This window comes from Trichosurus vulpecula, chromosome 2 (genome assembly GCF_011100635.1).
Source record: "Trichosurus vulpecula isolate mTriVul1 chromosome 2, mTriVul1.pri, whole genome shotgun sequence".
Classification (NCBI taxonomy): Eukaryota; Metazoa; Chordata; class Mammalia; order Diprotodontia; family Phalangeridae; genus Trichosurus; species Trichosurus vulpecula.
The window spans coordinates 322,790,644-322,812,465 of record NC_050574.1 but is presented as its reverse complement, the minus strand read 5'-3'; the positions used below and the strand labels follow the sequence as shown (position 1 = coordinate 322,812,465).

Here is a 21,822-nt window from a genome sequence, read left to right as displayed (position 1 = left end):
AAGAACTAGAGCTGGAGGGCACCTGGGAATTTATCTAAGTCTAACCCCTTTATTTTCCAGATGAAGAAACTGAAGGCCAGAGAGACCAAGGTAACTTGTTCAAAGTCTCCCAGATAGTAAGTGGCAGAGCTGGGATTTGAGAACCTGTCACGTACTAAGACAGCTCTAAGATGACACGCTGAGTAGCTCTGAGTTTTTAAGCTCACAGGGTCCTTCATGTTTCTGTGGGAGAGCTGCACACCCACTACTAAATCTCTGAGATTCTTCCAGGGGGTCTGGGTTTTAATATACCATATTTAATTTGACATACAGAGGCTTCAGTTTCAATCTTTGGCTTCCAGACTGATCATGATAGCAGACGTCAAGGCCTGAACTTTGTCTTTTGATATACATTCTGTCTCAGTGGCCATGAACCACAGTTTTTAGCTGTGGCTTCAACAATTCATGATTGGCAGGTAGTTGGAAAGAAACATTTTAGCCTAGTACAAACAATTGAATAGAAATGGTCAAGTCAACAAACATTTGTTGAGTACCTACCACATACCTGATCCTGTGCTAAGTGAGCACATAAACAAAAACAGTCCCTGCTTCCAAGGAACTCACAATCCAATGGAGTGAGGGGGAGGGGAGAAAACAGGAAAATGATGTTCCAATAAAAAGGCAAATAAGAGATAACCTCAGAGGGAAGGCACTGACATGAAGAAGTACTGAGACAGGCTTCTTGTAAAAGGTAGGATTTTAGCTGAGAACTGAAGGAAGGTGGTAAAACCAGGAGGTAGAGGTGAGAAGGTGAAGGAAACCAGTAAAACCAGAAGGGAAAGAATCCCAGGCATGGGGGACAGCCGAGGAAAAGGCAAAGAGTTGGGAGCTAAAATAATTCTTCAAAGGACATACGTCTTAGAGTAAAAAAACAAACTCCAGAGAATGTAAGAGCTAGAAGGGATATTAGAAATCATCTTGTACAAAGTGTTTATTTTGCAGACAAGGAAACTGAGACTCTGAGAGATAAACACCCTTCCTGTGGTCACAGAGCAAGTTCATAGCAGGGATGGGACTGGAACCAAGTCACTGAGCTCTTAACCCAGTGTTCTTTCCTTCATATCATCTACCTTAGGGCCAATGAGGTATTGACAGATGAATACTATGACAACATTCATCTATTAAGCCAGAAATCATTTAAGAATTTGTGAATACCTACTATGTGCCAGGTGATCCTGGGGTCTATTTGAAAATCTGACATTTGAAGTGGTTAAAGGTTAACATTTGTCAATATGCATTGACCTTTCCAATAGTGGCTGAAGGTCCTACATTATCAAGGAGGTCATTTAGACTGAGCCCTCAGCTTCCTGAATTGGATGTAAGTTTTTCATTCTTTCTTCTTAAAAAAAAACCAACCAGATTGTAATGTGTGCTTGTGTTTGCAGAAGCACTTTAGGCCCTGGGATTGCAAGCTGTTTGGCTAAGACCTGGGCTGCTTTGCTATCTACCATCTTTGTTCCTCACCACATTCTGAAGGATTGTTACACATTTGTAAGTACAATGGGATTATTTATTCATTGTGTCTGTCCACTCTTTTCTGTGCCACAAAAGGGGAAATAGCCTGCTCTTGGACTTAAAAGCTTTCTGACCGCTCCAAAGTCATGACATTTCCTTTGCTTTTTGACAGCAGTTTTTGAAAAGGGAGGTTTGGTAGGGGGGGAAGCTGTGTGACAAACTCTGTTGGCTCCTGTAGGGAGATGACTGGTAGTTGTTGTATAAAAATGTATTTAGTCACCTTTTAAAAGCAAATTGTGGACTTAATAGAACCACACAGCCTTCTTTGGAGATTGTACAAGGTGGATTGTCTTGATAAAACATTTGAAGCCAGAAATCCATCAGGCTTCAGTGAATATAAGCACTGACCTGGGCCCAAGCGCACAAAATTTCCAACCAAACTTAGAGGTTTTATTTTATTTTATTTTATTTTTTAAAACAGAGAAAGGATAAGTGTCTGTCCAGTACTTTTCATTTTTGTCTTCCTTGCAATTCTTCTTTTAGTCTAAAACCAAATAAAAGATCCTAATTCTGTACTATTTCTATTCTATCTGAAAACTCACTGCATTAGAATCTTGTGGGTCAGCTTCCTGGGTTCTGATGATTTATATGAGCCTTTGAACTTGACCTCTGTAAACCTACTCTGGTTTTTCCCTCTGCTGACTCTCGCTAGTGGTAGTTCGGTTTGAGGCCTCAAGACCAGGAAACTGAGGTGGGGGTTTAAAGGAAGTTGAGCCTACAACCTATTTTACCACTGTCCTGTAAATCCCTAAACCCTCCTCAAATACACCCAGATTAGTAAAGCCCTGGGGAGTAGTCTTAATCTGCTGTGGATGGTATAGATGAGGTATCCCATGCTTGAATCATTACCTTGGACCCTGTCTAAGAACACACATTCATAGCACTGGGAAGGAAGGGAAAGGACAGCCACCAGATGCTGTGAAGAACAGATCCTTTGAGTGGCTTTTTTAAAAACTAAAAACTCCCTTATATTGTACAAGGCCAGACTAATTGCTTTTAAGGAAACAGACTCTTTGGCAAGGACCAAGAAATTTGGAATGGATTACTAGAGACCTTTGAAGTCTGGAGTAGGATGCTGATGTATGCAGCCCTCTTCTAGGTAAAAGTCTTGACTTTGGAAAATAAAGGAAATGTCTCACTAGATAGACTTGGGAAAATAGGTTTTGGTTTCTTGGACAGTGGCTTCTGATGCTCTTGGCAAAGGATGAAACATATTTTACAAACAATTGGAAGTTTAGTTTTGCATAAGACAGGCTGACCTTGACAGTGGAATATGAAGTTTGCCTGGTACACAGAAAGTGCTCAATGAATGGTGAATTGAATTGAAACATGAAGGAAGAATAAAATTCCCAGGTAAAACTGGGAAACTGAGCATCATTCATGTTATTTAACATGACATGAAATTAAACACCATCGAGGAGGGGATGCTCTTATTTAGGGTTTTGGTATTGATAGTAACGAGTGTATGTATCACCGTGAAATCCAAAAGCACTTATTAGGGACCTGAAAATCTTTATCTATAGCAGGGCTTCTATACTCTGGTGAAACTTGTGGACTCCTCAGAATAATGTTTTTAAATGCACAAAATAAAATACACAGGGTTGCAAAGGAAACTAATTATATTGAAACACAGTTATTCATGCAGCAGTCACTATCCTCGCCCCCACATCCTGAAGGCCAGCTCTGTTACATTTCACTCCCACTTCCAGGGCTCTTTAGTACTCTTAAGAGATTTAGGAGTGTCTAGTCTTTCTGCCATTGGTTCAAGCCTCCACCAATGGACTTACCGCAATTTTAGGGGGTCTCCTGAGCCCAGTTTTATTTAACCACTTAACAGTTGGATTAGCTTTTACAAACAAAATTGCTTCGAAGCTATAGCAAAAAAATATATACAAACGTCTTCCCAACATGTAGTGGCCGTATTCTCCCCCTGTACCACCTCGATCCCTGGGTAGGGAAGGGGATTGGATTCACAGCTTAGACCAATTCTAACATAACACAGTCCCATCAAATTTCAAGTTCAAAGTGCTGCTTCCCATCCCTACTCCCAACCTTGAGCTTGAGTCCTGGGCATCATGTCTTCACATGGTTTCCCTGTTGGACTGGCTGCAGCTTCTGGTCTGGAATCCTGTCTCTATCTTGATTCTGAGTCTAGGGATTCCACTCCCTGTACCTAGAACTGAAAAGGACAAAAAAGACAGACTAAAAATGAAACCCCAAGCCTGTTTCTTGGGGCCACTTTACCTTAGGGTAAAGGGCAAGGGAGGAAAGCAATCCTTCCCCTTACCCAGTGCAGATCATGGTGCCTGAGCTGTTATTGAATAGGACTTTCACTTTTGGGGGCAATGTTATGAGAAAGAGAGCAAGAGTATCCAATCTGGTGCTTCAGAAATGTGGCCTATTTTGGCACAAAACCAGTTGAAAGAGGCTGTTCCCACCCACATGGCAGAGGAACACAGAATATCTTCTCCCAGATGCTGGTCCCTGGCCTCTTCTGTTTGGATACCTCCATATTAGATGATCTGGGCATGCACAAAGTAAAGCTCTGTTGCATCAAAATGTGAAAAATAGAATTGAAAAATCTTATGTTAAGAACCCCTTATCTATAGAGATAGGTTCTGGACATATGATTTCATTGGTACAGGGAAATATCAGTTGAATAAACTCCCTTTATCAGTGCAAGGTGGCACCTTCTCTGTAACTTACATTCTTAGAGAGTTGCCTAAGGCATTGGGAAGTTAAGTGACTTGTCTAGGGTCATACAACTAGTATGTATCAGAGGAAAAAGTCTAGGTCTTCCTGGCTTTGAAGTCATCACTCTATCTACCCTGAGCCCAAGAGTCCAGAAATTGCTATGTCTCTCAGAACACCGGTCCTGCTTCCAGCCCAGCCCTGGCAGCTGTCATCGGGGAGCAATCCTTGTGGAGAACATAGCTTGTCTGTGATATCTGTAGCTATTGGAACCCTTAGCTCCTCTATAAGTACAGGCAATGAAGAACTGGAAACGTCCTTAGCACCATTGAATGGTTCAATATCAGAAACAAAATAGTTTTGTCAGTGGAAATGACATCAAAGAAGATATATTACCATGTGCTTGCCTGCTGTACCATAAGGGTGAGTTTGCCTTTCCATCTAATTAGCAGCTGAAATGTCCAAATGTATGTTTCTTTTCTCCATTTGAATGTGACTTTCTTGAAAGCAGGGATCGTCTTATTTTTCTATTTATAGCTCCAGTGTTAGTTTTCATATTATAAGTGCTTAGTAAATGCACATAGTAAGCACTTAATACATGCTTTTTATTCATTCATTCATTCATTTATTCATTCATTCAAGATATCATGGATTCCTTGTTGAGCTTTATAGACTATGTGAGCTTGTTCCAGTGGGAGAGCTTGTAACTTCTGAAATGACCATAAGTGTCATCTGTTTTTTTTAAAAAAAAATTTTTTTTGATGAGTTCTACGCCCTACGGCATGTGGGACTGTCAGCACCTGGACAGCAGCCCTGCTCTCTTGGAGGATTCAATGTGTTAAACATAAATTCTTCTGCAGAGGATGTGTTTGCATATACCAGTTTCCACAATGCTTAGAGCCTGGCTCTGATGATAACTGAGAGGGCTGCGGCATGAGGACTGTGTGTTCAGCTGGTCTGAGAGGAACTCTCTTGGCTATCAAACTAGGATTTGAAAGGGAAGATGATTAGAGAGAGTAGCTTCAGACTCTAATCGTCAGCAGCAGTTTTCTGAATTTTCTCTGACTATGTCCTTCTCCTTCTAGTTAGGGATGCAGATGAGTTAATTGGTTGTTGACTAATGCTTCTCTGGATGCATGGGGGAGAGTGTCAGCTTTTGGTATGAATATATGAGATATTTACCATCTGATTCAATTCCCTGTTTCTTGTCTTGTTCCATTAAATGCCTGTTGCCCTGAATTCAAGTGTCATCTGTCATGGTCTGACAAGGAGATACATTGGTGGGGGCTTGGAGCTTGGATTTGAAAGATGATGATGCAAAGAGTACTGGAAACATGTATCCATTATTATTTTGGATTTGAGTAAGGTTGTTTTGAATACAAGGTCAAGCTAAAGCTATCTGCATTAAAACTGAAGGGATCCACTGATGATTTTTTCCCTTAGGATATAATTTGTCAGTGGTATTTTCTAGGGCAGCTCTTAAAATCCATACTATATCATTATACCATTTCATATCAAAGTAGTATTAATTTTTTTGTTTCTGAATGAAATGATTTTTTCAAATTGTCATTGTATATTGCACATATGAATAGTAGGATAGTCACTGGGTGTTTGTTGGAGAATTGGTACTCAGTTGTATGGCTTTATGCTCATGAAAAACTTAGTTTGGGGGAGGTCCTTAGTTTAGTACCTATTGATGAAACTAGCCATAACATGCCATGTTATGAAAACCTTAGGGAAATAAAGTAATGGACTACAGTGTGCAGGAAAAAAAGAAAGAAGCAGTAGTTGTATTTGTATAAGTTGTTTGAAATAAATAAGATATTCCAGTATTCCCAAAGAAATAAATGCCAGTGGGGTTGTTTGGGAACTGGTAATCCCTTTGGGGAAACTTACCCTTATTTATGACCAGGAAATAGTAATGTAAAGCTATCCCTCTGAAAGCATGGCTTGAGGATGTGTTGAGAGGTTTGTTGGTGAGTCTAACTTAATGGCAGTAGCAACCTTAGCAATCATTTTCCATCTGGTGTTACATTCCTGATCAACCAGTGATGCTAGGGAAATGGCTATGGAGGGTAGTGACTGCCTTCCAATACCACAGTGGTGCATGTACTGAACTGCAAGGGCAGCCTCTTGGTTACTTAGAAGTACCCTTTCTCTCTTGGGCTCCTCCCTCTGATTGGAGGGTAGGAGTCTCCTACGACTGCCATTTAAGGAGAGTCATCCTCAAGTCAGCCATCTCTTAATTTCTGACCAGGCTATTCTCCCTCGGACTTCTCCATCATGCCCCCATATCACATATCTTCTATCCCTCCTCACACTGTCACCTTCCTCTTATGTGTTGTCTTCCCCATTAGAACGTAAGTTCTATGAGGACAGGGTGTATCTTTCTTTTTGTTTGAATTTATATTACCGTGTTTAGCATGGTGCTTGGCACTTAGCAAGCACTTAACAAATGCTTTTTGACTGACTGTTGTTAAAATTTATATGACTGGTAAGGAAAATAGATAAACAGAGGTAAGGAAAATAGATGAACAGATGTAAGGAAAAAAGATGAACAGAGACACTGGAAATGAATAAACTGATCTCTCCTGGTTGTAGGATATGTTCCCAGGAGCTCTTTTCCATCGCCACCATGACCAAAAGAGGTAAACTCAGTTCAACCTATGGAAGATCAATCAGTTAGCAGAGCCACCCTACTCTGAGTGGGTGGAGTGGTTGGGACTGAGGGTTAATGTAGCCCTTTGTAAGAGCACAACCAAACATTTTGCATAATGTGGGCTAGAAGGGCACATGCATGCTAGATATTCTTATCAAGAGAAGAATTTAGCAGTAGTCTCTCAGAAGTTGAAAGGGAATGGCTTGGCACTGGTAACAGGTAAGAGTCAAGAATAGGATTTGCTTGAAATGTTGAAGAATTTATTCCTTTTTCCCACCAACTTTTTGAGTCTCAGAAGATAAAGACAACATGAAGAACCATAGTCACTATGTCTCTCAGCTAAAAAATCAACTGAAGAAGTCCTGGCCTTAGCTCAGAAAAGTTCAGAGTGGAGTAAATAATGGTATTAAGTTCAAGTTCATGAAAGAATTCTAGCTAAAAAAAGAGTCCTGCTAAAAAATCTAGTGTTCAGGAAAATGAAAAATCAATGAAAAATCACCCCATGCAAATAACTAAATGATTGGACAATATTCCAGTCTATAAAATAGCAAGAGAGAATGATCTGTGTTATGGAAAGACAAAGCATAGTTAATATATAATCCTTATAGGGGAATTGGTTGGATTACTTGGTGATCAGTAGGATCAGTGTAAAGTTAAGTCAAATGGGCTTCAAAAGTGGTCCCTCCACCAGTTGGAGATGGATGATTGAAGCCAGATGATTTCTTATCTGAGTTGCATAATGTTTGGGATGAGGAGGAAATCATACTTTGGTATTCACTGGAGGGTCAAGAAACTTGTCCAAGCTGCCCTAGTTAGAGGAGGAACTATGCCCAGACAGAATAGAGAAATGTTCTAGAACCCAGTGCTTTGCTGCTTAATAGTCCAGCTGTGGAAGTCCCAAGGTAACAGGAGCTCCCTAAAGAGCCTGATGAATTAGAGGCTGAATGCATCAGCAGCCAGCTTGGACCATCTATAAGGTCAGGTTTGGGACCATGGACTTCTGGGTATAAGAACACCAAACAGGTAGAACAGAAAGCAGATCAGCACAGAGGTGCCAGGGCTATCATTGCCCAAACAGACTTATGGTTTCCTAGAAGTAACGGGGGAGGAGATAACACATGTATCCAGGTAATGTTTACTGATGGAGTTCATATAGATGATATATATATATATATATATCATATATATATATATATATATATACACATACACTTTGTATGTAAGCACCATGCTTATATACTTGGATGTATGTATTATGTATTCCACATGATCCAAATATCTAGTCTATGTTGTTTTTATTCAGCTGTTTTAGTCACATCCAACTCTTCCTGACCCCATTTGGGGTTTTCTTGACAAAAATAATGGAGTGGTTTGCCATTTCCTTCTCCAGCTCATTTTACAGAGGAGGAAACTGAGACAAATAGGGTTAAGTGACTTGCCAAGGGTCACACAGCAAGTAAGTGTTTAGGACCAAATTTGAACCCAGGTCTTCTAGAGTCCAGGCCCAGCACTCTATCCATTGTGCCACCTAAACTATGCTACATGTGCTGCAGATTATGTCCATGCATAAAGCATATATGGGCTTCCTGAAACTCTTAAGTGGATATTTTATATTATAAGACAGAAATAAGTATTATGGATTTGGGATAATAACTTGTGATTATGCTATATGCTAAATGCAGTTTGTGATTTGTACAAACAGATATACTCTGAATTAGTGTGATTTGTGTGATGATGCAAACATTTTGTGGGATATATTAATGGATTTAGTTTTCTGCAATTCTTGGGGATGAAGGATCCTTGCTCACTGGGGTAAACTCCATGGATGTCATTTCTCAGATAGCTGTGCATGATCCTGCCATATGGTGATGTCACTCCACATGTACTCAACAGAGATTCAGATTGAGTGATGAGACTAGAATGGTTTTGTCAGGTAGTGCTGTGAGCAATAGATTAAAGTAGAAGGAAAGGTCAACCCTGAAATGTAAAGACTGTGTATTATTGAAGGAGATAAGTGGCTGTCCTTTCTCTCAACTCTGTGCACATTAGAACAATGGTGACATAGACAGAGATTGAAAAAAGATGATAGTTATGTCCTGTCCTGAGTATTTTTTTGAGATCACAACCCTACAACAGAGAGGAATATGGTAGATCCATGTAACGTGGGTCAAATGAGAACAAACCTACACTTATCACTGTGCTTTTAAGTAGGCACAAACCTATCTAACCAGAAACTGTGTCCTATCATGCTTAGCTCAAAATATTTACCTATTGGTAGAATGTTCAAAATTAAACTGATTTTCTTCCCCTCCGCCCAAACCACATTTCTGCTATGCAGTCCTATTTCTCCCTAGGACATCCATATTCTTTTAGAATTCAAGTCTGCTATCCATGATTCATCCTCTATTCTTCCTTCTCATATCTTATGTCCTATGAGTTGCTACATCTTGTCAATTCTACCTCAACTTCTGTCTTTCACTTGTACCCTCCTTTCACCTTCCCCACATGGCCACTATCCTAATTCAGTCCTAATATTTTAATTTCTCTTTGGGACTAATTAACACTGTTCTAAATGACTTCTAGCTTCCAGTTTCCTCATATTTGATCCATTCTCCCCACAACTGCCAAATAGCTTTCCTAAAGCCTCCTTCGGTGGCTTCCTAGTGACTCTAAGAGAGCACACAAAATCTCAGCTTGTCTTAAGTTTAAGTACTATACAGCTCCACCCTTCATATCTAGATAATAATGTGAACTGTTCACATTCACTCACTCCATATTCTAGTTAAACTGTTGTTTTTAGAACTTGGCATTGTATTTCCTACCTCCTTGCCTTTACTTAGGCTATCCCTAAGGCCTAGCATGCACTCCTTACTCACTTTGCCTTTTTTAAGGCTCAGCTTATATTTTATGTACTATGGGAAGCCTTTCCTGTACTACTAGTCAGTGTTCTCTCCTTCCTTAAATTATCACACATATACTTACTTATCTTCCAGTAGAAGTCCCTGAGGGCAGGGACTGTTGTTCCTTTTGTCTTTACATCTCCAGTGATTAGCACAGCATGTTGCTCATAGTAAAATCCTTCATAAATATTTATTGGATTGGAGCATTTTGCTCACAGTAAAATGCTTACTAAACATTTATTGGATTGGAGAAGTTTGTAGGACTTGCATTTCTGGTAGTCGATGGATCTGCAGTGCAGGGTGATCACCTCATAAGGGGAATAGAAACAAGCAGAAGAATGAAAGGTACATGTAAAAGATCATGGCAGTTCCTTGTACAGGAAGGAAGATAGTCACAGCCCAATTTTCTTGCCGACTACTAAGAACAAACTGAGGAACACTCTGTGTGGGAGAATTCATGCTATGACTAGCAATACACATTGGGGAATTAAGATACTGAATGACTAAATCTTCCTCCTCTTCTTCCCCTTCCTGTACTTCAGATGTTACATTCATTTACCGTGCTTTTCTCTATACCCAAATGATGTGAGTTTCAGAATAAATTATTTCCCACACTGTTCACTAGAGATGAGATCCTAATCTCTGAAGTGTGTATGTGTGTTGTTTTTCCTATTCCCTCTGCCTCTGCTAATTGTTTTAATCTCTATGATGTTTTGCTTTTAACACCTACACCCTTTGTCTCGCCTGCCAGCCAGATACAAACTGAGTTTGGATGCTCTTAGTCATTCCCAGCAGAGCCTGGGCTTTTATCCCTTTAATAGGGAGACACTGCAGTCTGCCCTTCCAGGCTTATTTCACATTACTCTCCCTTACAAACTCTCTGGAGATGATCTCATTAACGAGGAAAATGAGAACCAAGGACAGCGCCTGAGAGTTCTTATAACCACTTCCAAGGGACAGTTTACAAAGCAAACCTGTGAGTGAAGTTGTCAACACAAAACATAGATTTTGACAAAGTGGAAAGTCAACAAATACTCTTCATATAATGTGTGGTTCATGCATTGTATATAGAGATACTTGGCACCTTCTCAACTGAGAACTTGTGTATTGGTGAGTCAGGGCCCAGGAAGGAAGGAACCAAAATGTTCCCTGATGAGAGTAACAGCTGCTGATTAAATAACCCAACCATTAAGGAGAGGATTTAAATGCAGTAACATGCATAATAATACTGATGATGATGATGATGATGATGGAAGCTAGTTATAATGTCTAAAGCACTTTACACTAGTGATGTCAAACTGAAATAGAAACAAGGACCACTAAATCATGCATAAGGATCCCTATGTATGCATATTGACTTAGAAAACCACATACTAACATTATTTATTATATTGTATTTTTATTTATTTTGATAATATTTTATAATCACATTTTAATCTGGTTTGGCCACACTTGGGATTGTTAGGAGCTACATTGGTGTGTGCGTGCGTGCGTGCGTGCGTGTGTGTGTGTGTGTGTGTGTGTGTGTGTGTGCAGCTTTGACATCTCTGCTTTATCTGAATGATTTCATTTGAGCTTCAGAACCAGAACATTTGCTCTGGGATCAGTGGATCTGGGTTTGAATCCCTCTTGTGATGCCTACAACCTATGTGACCTTGGGTAAGTTATGTAACCTCCTTAGGTCTCAGTTTCCTCATCTGTAGAATTGGAGGATGACACTGGACTAGACGGCCTCTGAGATATATAGATCTATGAGTCTGTGAACAACCCTGTGCTGTAGGTATTACAAATATTTTAATCCCTATATGGCAGAAAACTGAGATTCTTAGAGGTGAATTGCCACAGATCATATAGCCTATAAGTAATAGAGGTGGGATTTGAAGCCAGGTCTTCCTGACTCTAAGTCTGGCACACTCCCTGTGCTATGCTTCCATTTGCTTATTATTAATGGATCAGTTGGTCACGTTTATATTGTATGTTAAGATACTTTGTTCTCTGAGTCTAAGTACCATCTTCATTTTTGTTGTTCAGTTGTTTCAGTCAAGTCCAACTCTTTGTAATCCCATTTGGGGTTTTCTGGGCAAAGATACAGGGATGGTTTGCCATTCCTTTTCCAAGCTATTTCATAGATGAGGAAACTGAGGCAAACAGAGTTAAGTGACTTGACCAGGGGCACACAACTAGTATGTATCTGAGGCCAGATTTGAATTAATGATTATGAATTTTTCTGGCTCCAGGCCCAGCACTGTGTCACCTAGCTGCCCATTTTCATTTTTTAGGGCTTGGTTAATGAACTGCCTATATAATTGTATTTTTTTCTGATACAAGAGAGGTAAAAGGAAAACACAAAACTTTCAGGTGAAAAAAAGAAAAGAGCAGCTGTTCTGTTGGTTTAATGGACTTTCCCATTGACTCACAAGAAGGCACCATAGGGTCATTTTGAGGTTGGGCAGACAGACACAGACTTAGGATGGAATTGTGATGGGGTTGGCCATAAAAATCTCCTTTTATTGATTTATTCCTCTGCAGTAGGAGATGCCTGATCATAGTACCTGCAGAGTGTGGAGGTTTGCAGATCACAAGCCAGGAGCATTTGGCTGTAATTTTCCAAATGTTTATTTTCCATACATTTGATAATATTGACACAACCAAAGGAACAAAGAGATTTCTCTGAACACAGTGCACTTATCTCTTAAGCAAGTGCAAACATTTTAAGGAAATGGCATTTGCTTCATTAATTTTGTTGGAAATGCAGGAAGATCCTGCAGCAAATTTCATAAATCCTTCCTTTGAAAATGGAAAGATTTCATCATATCACATAACCAGATTTTGAGCCTTGTGTCTGAGAGTTGATTTCCAGAAACAAATATCCTATGAGAATGTTGATATTCCGGGGATCATAACTTGAGATTTGCCCATAATAATCTGAATTTGTCAAAGAGACTTCATTTTCAAACATAGTCTTCACTTCATTGTATTTTATTTCCCTAAAAATACAGATTCCACCTTGAGAATTACTTCTCAAATCTAAAAGACTTTAGGCAAGCTCAGCTTTAAGCAAATTCAGTCTCCTTTTGTAGAAAGAGGCAGGGAAAATTTGTGCACGTGTGCATTTTTGATGTGCAATTGGGAAAACAAAATTATTATAATTTATTTGGGATCCTGGATTTGGAGCTGGATAGCCATTCAAGCTGTTCTCCTTGTATTGGAGATGAGGAAACTGAGACTTGGTGAGATTAAATAGTTTGGCCAAGGTCATATAGGTAGTAAGAAGCAGATTTTAGATTTGAATACAAGTACTCTGACCTGTAACCTAATTCAGTGCTTTTCCCATTGCATGGCATATGTGCACCTGCATCTTTCTGCACATGTGTTGATAGGGGAATAGTAGTGGACTTGTGATTTCATAGGTTTAGTGCACTTCTGGTTGAAGAAATTCCTTCTACCTGTATGTCAATGTCTTTTGTACAGCTTCTGTTGCCTACTGAGAGGCTAAGTGACTTGCCTAGACTCACAAAGTGGATCCATCAATAAACATTTTGCTAAGAGCCAACCATGTGCTGGGAATAGAAAAAGAGGCAAAAGATAGTCCTTGCCCTCAAGTAGCTTACAATCTAATCCAGGTGACAAAATGCAAATAAATACATAAGAAACAAGCTATATATAGGACAAATAGGAAGTAATTAACAGAGGGAAGGCCCTGGAATTAAAAGGGGGTAGGTGATGACTTACAGTAAAGGAAGGGATTTTAATTGGTACTTAAAAAGAAGCTAGAGAAATCACATATCCAGGGTGCCAGAGGTAGGAGCCTGTCCCAGGTCTTCTTGGCTTCAAGGCTTCTCTATCCACTCCTCCATGTTGCCTTTCAATATATGTATGTGGACCTATATAATTGAAAGGAATAAGGGTAGTGAGGAAGAGGTTTCCTTTGATATGAAACTATCATTCTTTCCACTGTGTTTTATAGTGGTAAGTCTGTACAGAGGCAGTGTTTTCTTTCTTTAGTATCATATGTCTTGGCTTAAAACAAGGTATTTACTTTAAATGGGGTTATGAACAAAACAAGGTTGTCTCCTTTTGTTAATTCATTATTAACGAATATACCTGTTGGAGGATGATATCTTGTGTTTATCTAGGCCCCATTAGTTAATTGCTAATTTTTTTAAAAAGGAGTTTTCTTAGTATGACATTTTAATCCTTTTAAACAGTTGCATTTAGAATAAATCAGTTAATTCAGATAATTTTTTTTCTTTCCTTATGGCTCACAGTAAGTTGAAAGTGACATGATAGACTTTCTTGGAATTTATTTCAGGAGAAATAGAACAGTTTGACCTTTCTTAGGATTAATAATGGCTAGCTCTTATATTTATTCCAGCATCTGCTGTTTGATGCGGACAGTGGTATTACCCCCAAAGATTAGCCTTTCGTTGACATCAGTGTTCATTTTAAATCTTTTACACCCAAGAAGACAGTGAAAATGTTCCTTAGCATCTGGATAATTAGGAACATACCGATATGGATGGAATTTTTCACTTTTCATCTTCAACATCAGGTAGGTAGGGCCTTCTACAACAGTTATGCTGAGGAAACAGTTGGATGTTTCTGGGATGTAAATGTATTTTTAGTTTAATAAAGCAATCCTGATTTTATTTTCTCTGGCACTTTCACTTTTCACTCATTGTATTGCTCTATTTATGTCCAAAATATACGTCTTTATTGCCCTTCTCTGTCCTCCAGCTCCTTCTCTCTCAATTCTTCCATTTATATTTTGGTCAGTACAATCCTTCCAGTACCCAGGTTTATGATCTCATAGTCATCCTCATCCTTCACTCTCTTTCACCCTCATATCCAGTTATTTGTGAAATCTTGCCAACTCATCAGCACATCTTGAATATTTCTCCTCCTCTTCATTCCCAAAGCTACCCCCTGAGTTCAGATTTTTATCACCTCTCATCTGAATTATAACAGCAGCTTCCTAGTTAGACTTTTGGCTACAGCTAGCTTCTTCCCTCTCTCATCCGCATTCCTCAGCTTCCAAATCAATTTTGCTGAAGTGCGTTCTCACTATGCCAGCCCCCTGCCCAAGAACCTCAGCGGCCACCCATTGTCTCTAGTTTAAGATCCTTTACATTCAGGCAACAGTCTGTCTTTCCAGGCTTATTTTACATTTCCCTCCATCCCAAACTCTCTGTTCTAGTCCAACTGGATGACTGGCTGTTTGTTGATCTTGGTGTTTCACCTCTGCCTCCTTTCATTTTTTAACTGTGGTATTCCTGGAATGTACTCCCTCCTCACTTCCACATTTTCAAGTGCCTAGACTTCTTCAAGACTCAGCTCATGTAGTGTGTGCAATGGGAAATCTTTCTGTACTCCTGATTTCCCTGGCTATTTTTGCTTTCTCCTTTCTCAGGTCATCTTTCTATACTATTCCCTCCAGGAGAATATAATCTCCTCCTCGGGGCCAAAGACTTTTTTGGGGGGGAGGGGAGTTGTCTTTGTATACTTATGCCTGACTCAGTCTTTGCACATAATAGACTTCATGAATATTTGTTTGATTGGTTTGAGTTGGTTAGAAGTAAAAAATCCAAGCATCCCTCTTCAAGAAGTTTTGTCTCCACAGTATGAATGGCCAAAAGTTGTCTGAGACTTTCCTTCCTTAGGGAAAGTAACAAATGTGAAGGCGAGGGACCTTCAGAGATGAAGTTAATATTTAGACTATATAAGTGTTAACTATTGTTATTATTATGAAACCCATTATCCAATGGTGTGGTCTTCAGTCTCCCTGCTTCACTGGTTACTCTTCTTTGAACACCTTCAAGCCCGCTAAAACATGGCTCTCTTAGCTAACACACAATTCTAGATTTGGACTCTCCAGCTCAGAGTCCAGTGGGGCAATCATCCCCCTTTTCCTAGGTGTTATTCCTTTACAGCAGTGCTCCATCATGGCCTTGAAGAAAGGCTTTATTACTCCCAGGATAGTCCTATGCAAGGCACTTCATAGAGAGGTAGAGACTGAGAGAGACTTAAGAGCAAAGATCGTGACTCTGTGGGGGCTGTGGGAGCCCTGGACAAGCATCTGCCAAGCAGGTGTTGATGGTATTAGTGCAGGACTTCTTTCCTTTATATGCCTACTATGTACAAAGCCCTGTGTTAGGTTCTGAGGGAAACACAAAGCTTTAGTAAGACAGAGTTCCTGTCTCATGGAGCTTACAGTCCCAGAACTAAAGCATTGCCCCAGGATGGGATAGGCAGCCTCTGGCCAGGGTGGGTTCCCTATTAGTAGAGGTTTTAAAGCATTGGTCAGACAACCACTTGTCAAAGATGTAACATAGGGGAGTCCTTTCTAGGTATGGGTTGGATTAAATGCTGTCTAATCAATCTTGAGATTTGTGCTAGAGCTATGTGCTTAGTTGGGGAAAACTCTTACCCTTGGGCAGACTGGAAGACTCTCCTAGCACCAGGAATATCCAGAGAGAACTGTAGGTCCCCCAGTGGCCTGGTGGGGCAGGATAAAGGCCATTTATTTAGTTAGAGTGTGGCATTGAGTAGGAAATCAGAGAGAAAAGGTAAGGATGGAGGGAGAGAGCAGAGGACAACACAGGAAGAAACACAGAGGAAGTGACAGCTGGAGGCAGTAGGTCATCCTACAGCCATGACAGCCAAGAACAGGAAGTAGGGAGCTATAGCATATGTGGGAGCCAAACAGTACAAGTGACTCCACGGGGGGATTCTTTTGGGACCCCAGGATGAGAGAATTCCCCCTGCTCAGACTGTAATTGTTAAAGGGGGACAGTCAGTGGGGTATCCTGAGGAACCTGGGCAGCACTATCCTTTATTTGACTTTAACAGATCTTTCCTTTGACATATTTTTTTTGCCAGAATGATCACAGGTGACAGTTTGTACCCTTCCTCTGAGGTATTTCAAAGGGAAACTTCCTGGTTGTGTGCTTAAGCTAAAAGGAGGGTGATGCCCCCTAAAGTACTCTGTATCCTTCCTGCCACCAGCATTTCTGATACAAGGGCTGCAGTCAGCCTGGCCACTAAAGGAGCTGATATCAGGACTTGGAGGAGAGGGTTTGGGAATGTCAGTAAGTTAGCCCAGAGCATTGAGGATAATGGTGAGAGAGACTAAGAAGGAGGTCAGATAGATACCTAAGTTAGATATTTTTCTTCCTTCCTTCCTTCCTTCCTTCCCTCCTTCCTTCCCTCCTTCCTTCCTCCTTCCCTCCCTCCCTCCCTTCCTTCCTTCTTCCTTCCTTCTTTCCTTCCTTCTTTCCTTCCTTCCTTCCTTCCTTCCTTCCTTCCTTCCTTCCTTCCTTCCTTCCTTCCTTCCTTCCTTCCTTCTTTCCTTTTGTAGAGGGGGAGAAGAAATGCAGGGATACAGGGATCCCAAACCAAAGTTCCCAGGGTGAGGCTACCTGGAATGAATTCGTGGACCCAAGCATTCTTTAAGTCAAGGAGGCAAAGATTTATTACACTTTTCAGCAGGCAAGAGTTCTTAGGGAACCTGTAACCATAGAGGGGTGCAGGGGGGATTTTTATAGAAGCTTCTAGGGGATTAAAGGGGGGGGGGAACATGTCAGTTAGGTGTTTGGGGGTGGGATTAGGGAGTGGTTAAAGTGTGTTCAGGGAGTGGTTAGTTCTTAAAGGAACATGCACATTTAGTATCTATCGTGTAGGCATATTACCCAGAGTTCTCTGGGAAATAGCCCACAGGGGGGTTACTAGGGTTGTGGTCTTTACTGTGAAACATTACTAAGTTCACTGTTGGTCAGGGCTAAAGGGAATAGTTTCTCATCTAATGTCTTGTTAGATGAAATACTATGTCTAGGATACATGTTAGAAAGGTCAGTGAATAGTAAATATGGTTATGACTCAGTGTACTAAGGAAGAAGCAGAGATAAGTTGGGGCAGGCTGCCCTTTAGCTAGAGAGAGACATCCTGAGAGAGAATATGTTTTGAGAACTAGATGTGTTTATGAGAACTGGATATGTTTTGGAATTGGGGTTCTGGCACAGGCATCCCAAGCAGAGGCTGTTAGAATTTAGGGTCCAAGCACAAGCACCTCATCACTTCCTTCTTTCCTTCCTTCTTTCCTTCCTTTCCTCCTTCTTCCTTCCTTCCTTCCTTCCTTCCTTCCCTCCTTCCTTCCCTCCTTCCTTCCTTCCTTCCCTCCTTCCTTCCTTCCTTCCTTCCTTCCTTCCTTCCTTCCTTCCTTCCTTCCTTCCTTCCCTCCTTGCCTCCTTCCTTCCTTCTTTCCTTCCTTCTTTCCCTCCTTCCTTCCTTCCTTCCCTCCCTCCTTCCTTCCTTCCTTCCTTGCCTCCTTCCCTCCTTCCTTCCTTCTTTCCTTCCTTCCCTCCTTCCTTCCTTCCTTCCTTTCCTTCTTCCCTCCCTCCTTCCTTCTGTGATACCTGAGTAGCCAGCTATTGCTAAAAAAACCCTGCCCCCAGCCCCTAATTGCAAACTCCAGTCTGCATATAAAAAAAATGGACTGAGTTCCTGCCATTCAGCAAGGGGCCTGGGCCCCTAAGACTCTTCTAAGGAATGTGAGCTAATTACCAAAAAATCTAATGCCTAACGACCTTCCTCTGGCAGAGTGGGCTCAGAGATGTCTCTATCTTATGTCAACAGACGGAGCTAAAACATCTCTTGGTCTGTCCATGGCCATTAAGGATGGAAGCCTTGGCCCTAGACATTATCTTGAATTATATGACTTTTACCATATCTTGAGCCTTCCTAGCCTCAAGAGTTATGGCAAAAGTTGGAGACAGGGATCCTGGGTTGTAATTCCAATTGACACTTTGTCAGCTATCTGATATGTTGTATTTACAATCTATTCAGGAGGTTCCTCTATTGTATCATGGTCATAAAAAGTGAAATAACACAGGCTTGCTGAGTCTGCAGAATAACATATGTAAACTTCAAGAGATAATTAAGCTCTGAATCCTGTATTGTCTATATAAACTACCCTCTCGCTTCAAACGTGGTCATTTGATTTGGGAATTTCCCCGAATGACCACCGGCTAATAAACTTCTCCATTCAAAACTTATACTCTGTGGCGTGTCTCACTCGCTTCTGGTATAACATTTCCTTCCCTCCCTCCCTCCCTACTTCCTTCCTTCCTTCCTTCCTTCCTTCCTTCCTTCCTTCCTTCCTTCCTTCCTTCCTTCCTTCCTTCCTTCCGTCCTTCCTTCCTTCCTTCCGTCCTTCCTTCCTTCCTTCCGTCCTTCCTTCCTTCTTTCCTTTCTTCCTCTTTATTTCTTTCCAGAAATATTTATTAAATGCCTACTGGGTGCAGAGTCACAGTGCTGGGCCTTATAGAGAGAAACAAAGTTTAGATAAGCTAGCCCCTGCCACAATGAAACTTACAGTATAGTGGGGGATTAAGACACAAACATGGGTAACTCTGATAATAACGTTTCCTACTAAGGCCATTCGTTAGAGAATTATAAAATGAAGTTCTACTATAAGGTCTGAGAGAGAAGCTGAGCCCCAGGGCAGAGTTCCCAATTTGACTGGATTAACTTTTCTAAATGGATGTGTCTGAGTTGGGGGGTGGGCTGAGGACTCTGGTGTCCAGTATGGAGGGGGCTATGCTAGGTAGAGTGAAAGTGGGGCAGTGGCAAGGCACAGAGCAAGGTGCTCGGGATGGATATCTGTATGGTTAAGTCCCCCAGGGAGTCGTTGAAAGCACTGGGAAAACAAAGTGCCCATGGTCACGTAGCTTGTGTCTGAAGTGGAATATGAATTCAGATTATCATATGTTGCAGTCTGACACTCAACTGTACCGTAGAGCCTCAGTGGTATGGAAACTCAGATTCACTTCTGGGAGCAGTGGCTGTACCTCTCCCCTTTTCCTGCTGTCACTACACGCTGGCTGGCCTGTGTGTCCTACTGTGGCCAACTTTTTAGAAAACTGTTTGATATTTTGAGTGTTTTCTTTCTCCCTTATTGGATTGTCTGATTTTTTATTTTGTTTTTAAACTAAATTAAGAGAAGTTTTGGTGTCTATGTAATATAACATTATATACTATGTATCTATAAATAATGGATAGAGTGAAAAAGAAAGTTGAGAGAACTGATTCTATTTTAAATAAGAGATGTTTTCAATTTCATTTTTTGTAGTGCTTGTTGTTGTATCTGGGATTATAATAAATGGGCTGAAAAGCAAACAGATATAATAAACTTCTGCATTGATATTTCCCATTCTAAGCAAGATTGACTTAGGTTTTCGCAGCTGTTCAAAATGACAGTCTTGGTTGCTGAGGTCAGCTTTCTTTTTCACTGAGGCTCTGTGGTACTGGAGCAATGGTAGTTACTGGCTGTGAGACTTGAACTTCCATTTTCCGATTTGTAAAGTCATCCTCATGGTATCTACTTTATGGGGTTGTCAGGAAGAAGGCACTTTGTAATTCTTTTTTTTTTTTGGAGGTGGGAAGATAGGGCAATTGGGGTTAAGTGACTTGCCCAAGGTCACACAGCTAGTAAGTGTGTCAAGTGTCTGAGGCCCAATTTGAACTCAGGTCCTTCTGACTCCAGGGCTGGCACTCTACACACTGCATCACCTAGCTGCTCCTCCACTTTGTAATTCTTATAGGGCTATTTAAATGTGAGCAATTTTCAATTGTTTTCAGTTGTGTCCAACTCTTCATGACCCCATTTGGGCTTTTCTTGGCAAAGATACTGGAGTAATTTGCCATTTCCTTCTCCAGCTTATTTTATAGATGAGGAAACCGAGGCAAACAGGGTTAAGCCCAGGGTCACACAGCTATTAAGTGTCTGAAACCAGATTTGAACTCAGGAAGATGAGTCTTCTTGACTTCAGGCCCAGCACTCTATTCATTGTGCCACCTAGATGCCCTGTGAGCAATTATTAAAAGTTAAATTAAAAGTAAAAGGTCTATAGAAGTAGTGTAAGAGATTGCCCAGACAGTTTTGCCTTGTGATTCACTCTTCACCATGGCATCATGCTGCCCTTGAGGATCTTACCTTCAACTTTTATGCATTCGTTGTTTCTTTAACTGATGTCTTTACTCACAACATGTACAGGTCTAGATTTGCTCGCATTCTAAAACTACTTCCTATCTACTTAGGAAGCATAGAAGGGGGCCAAGAATCCACTGAGATATATTCTGCTGACTGGGGCAGCTAGATGACACAGTGTATAGAGTGCTGGGCCTGGAGTCAAGAAGACTCATCTTCCTGAGTTCAAATCTGGCTTTAGACACTTACTAGTTGTATGACCCTGGGCAAGTCACTTAACCTTGTTTGCCTCAGTTTCCTCATCAGTTAAATGAACTGGAGAAGGAAATGGCAAATCATTCCAGTATCTTTGCCAAGAAAACCCCAGATGGGTTCACAAAGAGTTGGACATAACTGAAAAATGACCGAACAACAACCACAATATTCTGCTGACTAGTTTTGTACTTCTGGACATCTAATCTGTGTATCATTTAATTCCTAGGCATAGTTCTTCCTTCTTCACTTCGTTGTTGACCTTCTTATCCTAAGTAAAGGGAGTGAAGGTATGTTACACTTAAGCCTGGGAGGTGAACTGAAGATTCACCTGAGCTGTGATTGACAACATTTGAAATTTGAGTTGAACAAGATACCAGTTGTATCTAGTTGTTTCCTGCATTTGGAGAATTGCAGGGATCAGTGCATCTAGAGTGCAATGGATAAGCCTTGCTCTGGGGAATCCACTTTTGTGATCATGGAATCACCCATGATAGATTAAAGCTTGATAGATTAAAATTAGATTACAACTTTTGGGACAGTTTGTATTTAGTAAAATCTTGGTACTTGTATCTTTTGTTTACAAAGTTTGGCTCAACATCCAGGTCAATTCTACTAAGGTTAATCCTAAACATTTAGTTTTATTGTTAATAATAGCAAACATCTAGCTCCCTGGCCATTTCCCTGATAGCCTGGCTTTCAGACCTTTGGCTGATATTGGACCCCAATGCCTGCTTGTCTGTCTTCTGGTCCTGGCCCCTTGCCTAACCAGCCATGTTCCA

At 40.8% G+C, this 21,822-nt stretch overlaps 1 pseudogene; it reads right to left on the bottom strand.

Moving 5' to 3' along the window:
* Positions 1 to 21,425: 21,425 nt before the first annotated feature.
* LOC118840603 lies at positions 21,426 to 21,530 on the bottom strand (annotated as a pseudogene).
* Between the last annotated feature and the right edge of the window lie 292 nt (positions 21,531 to 21,822).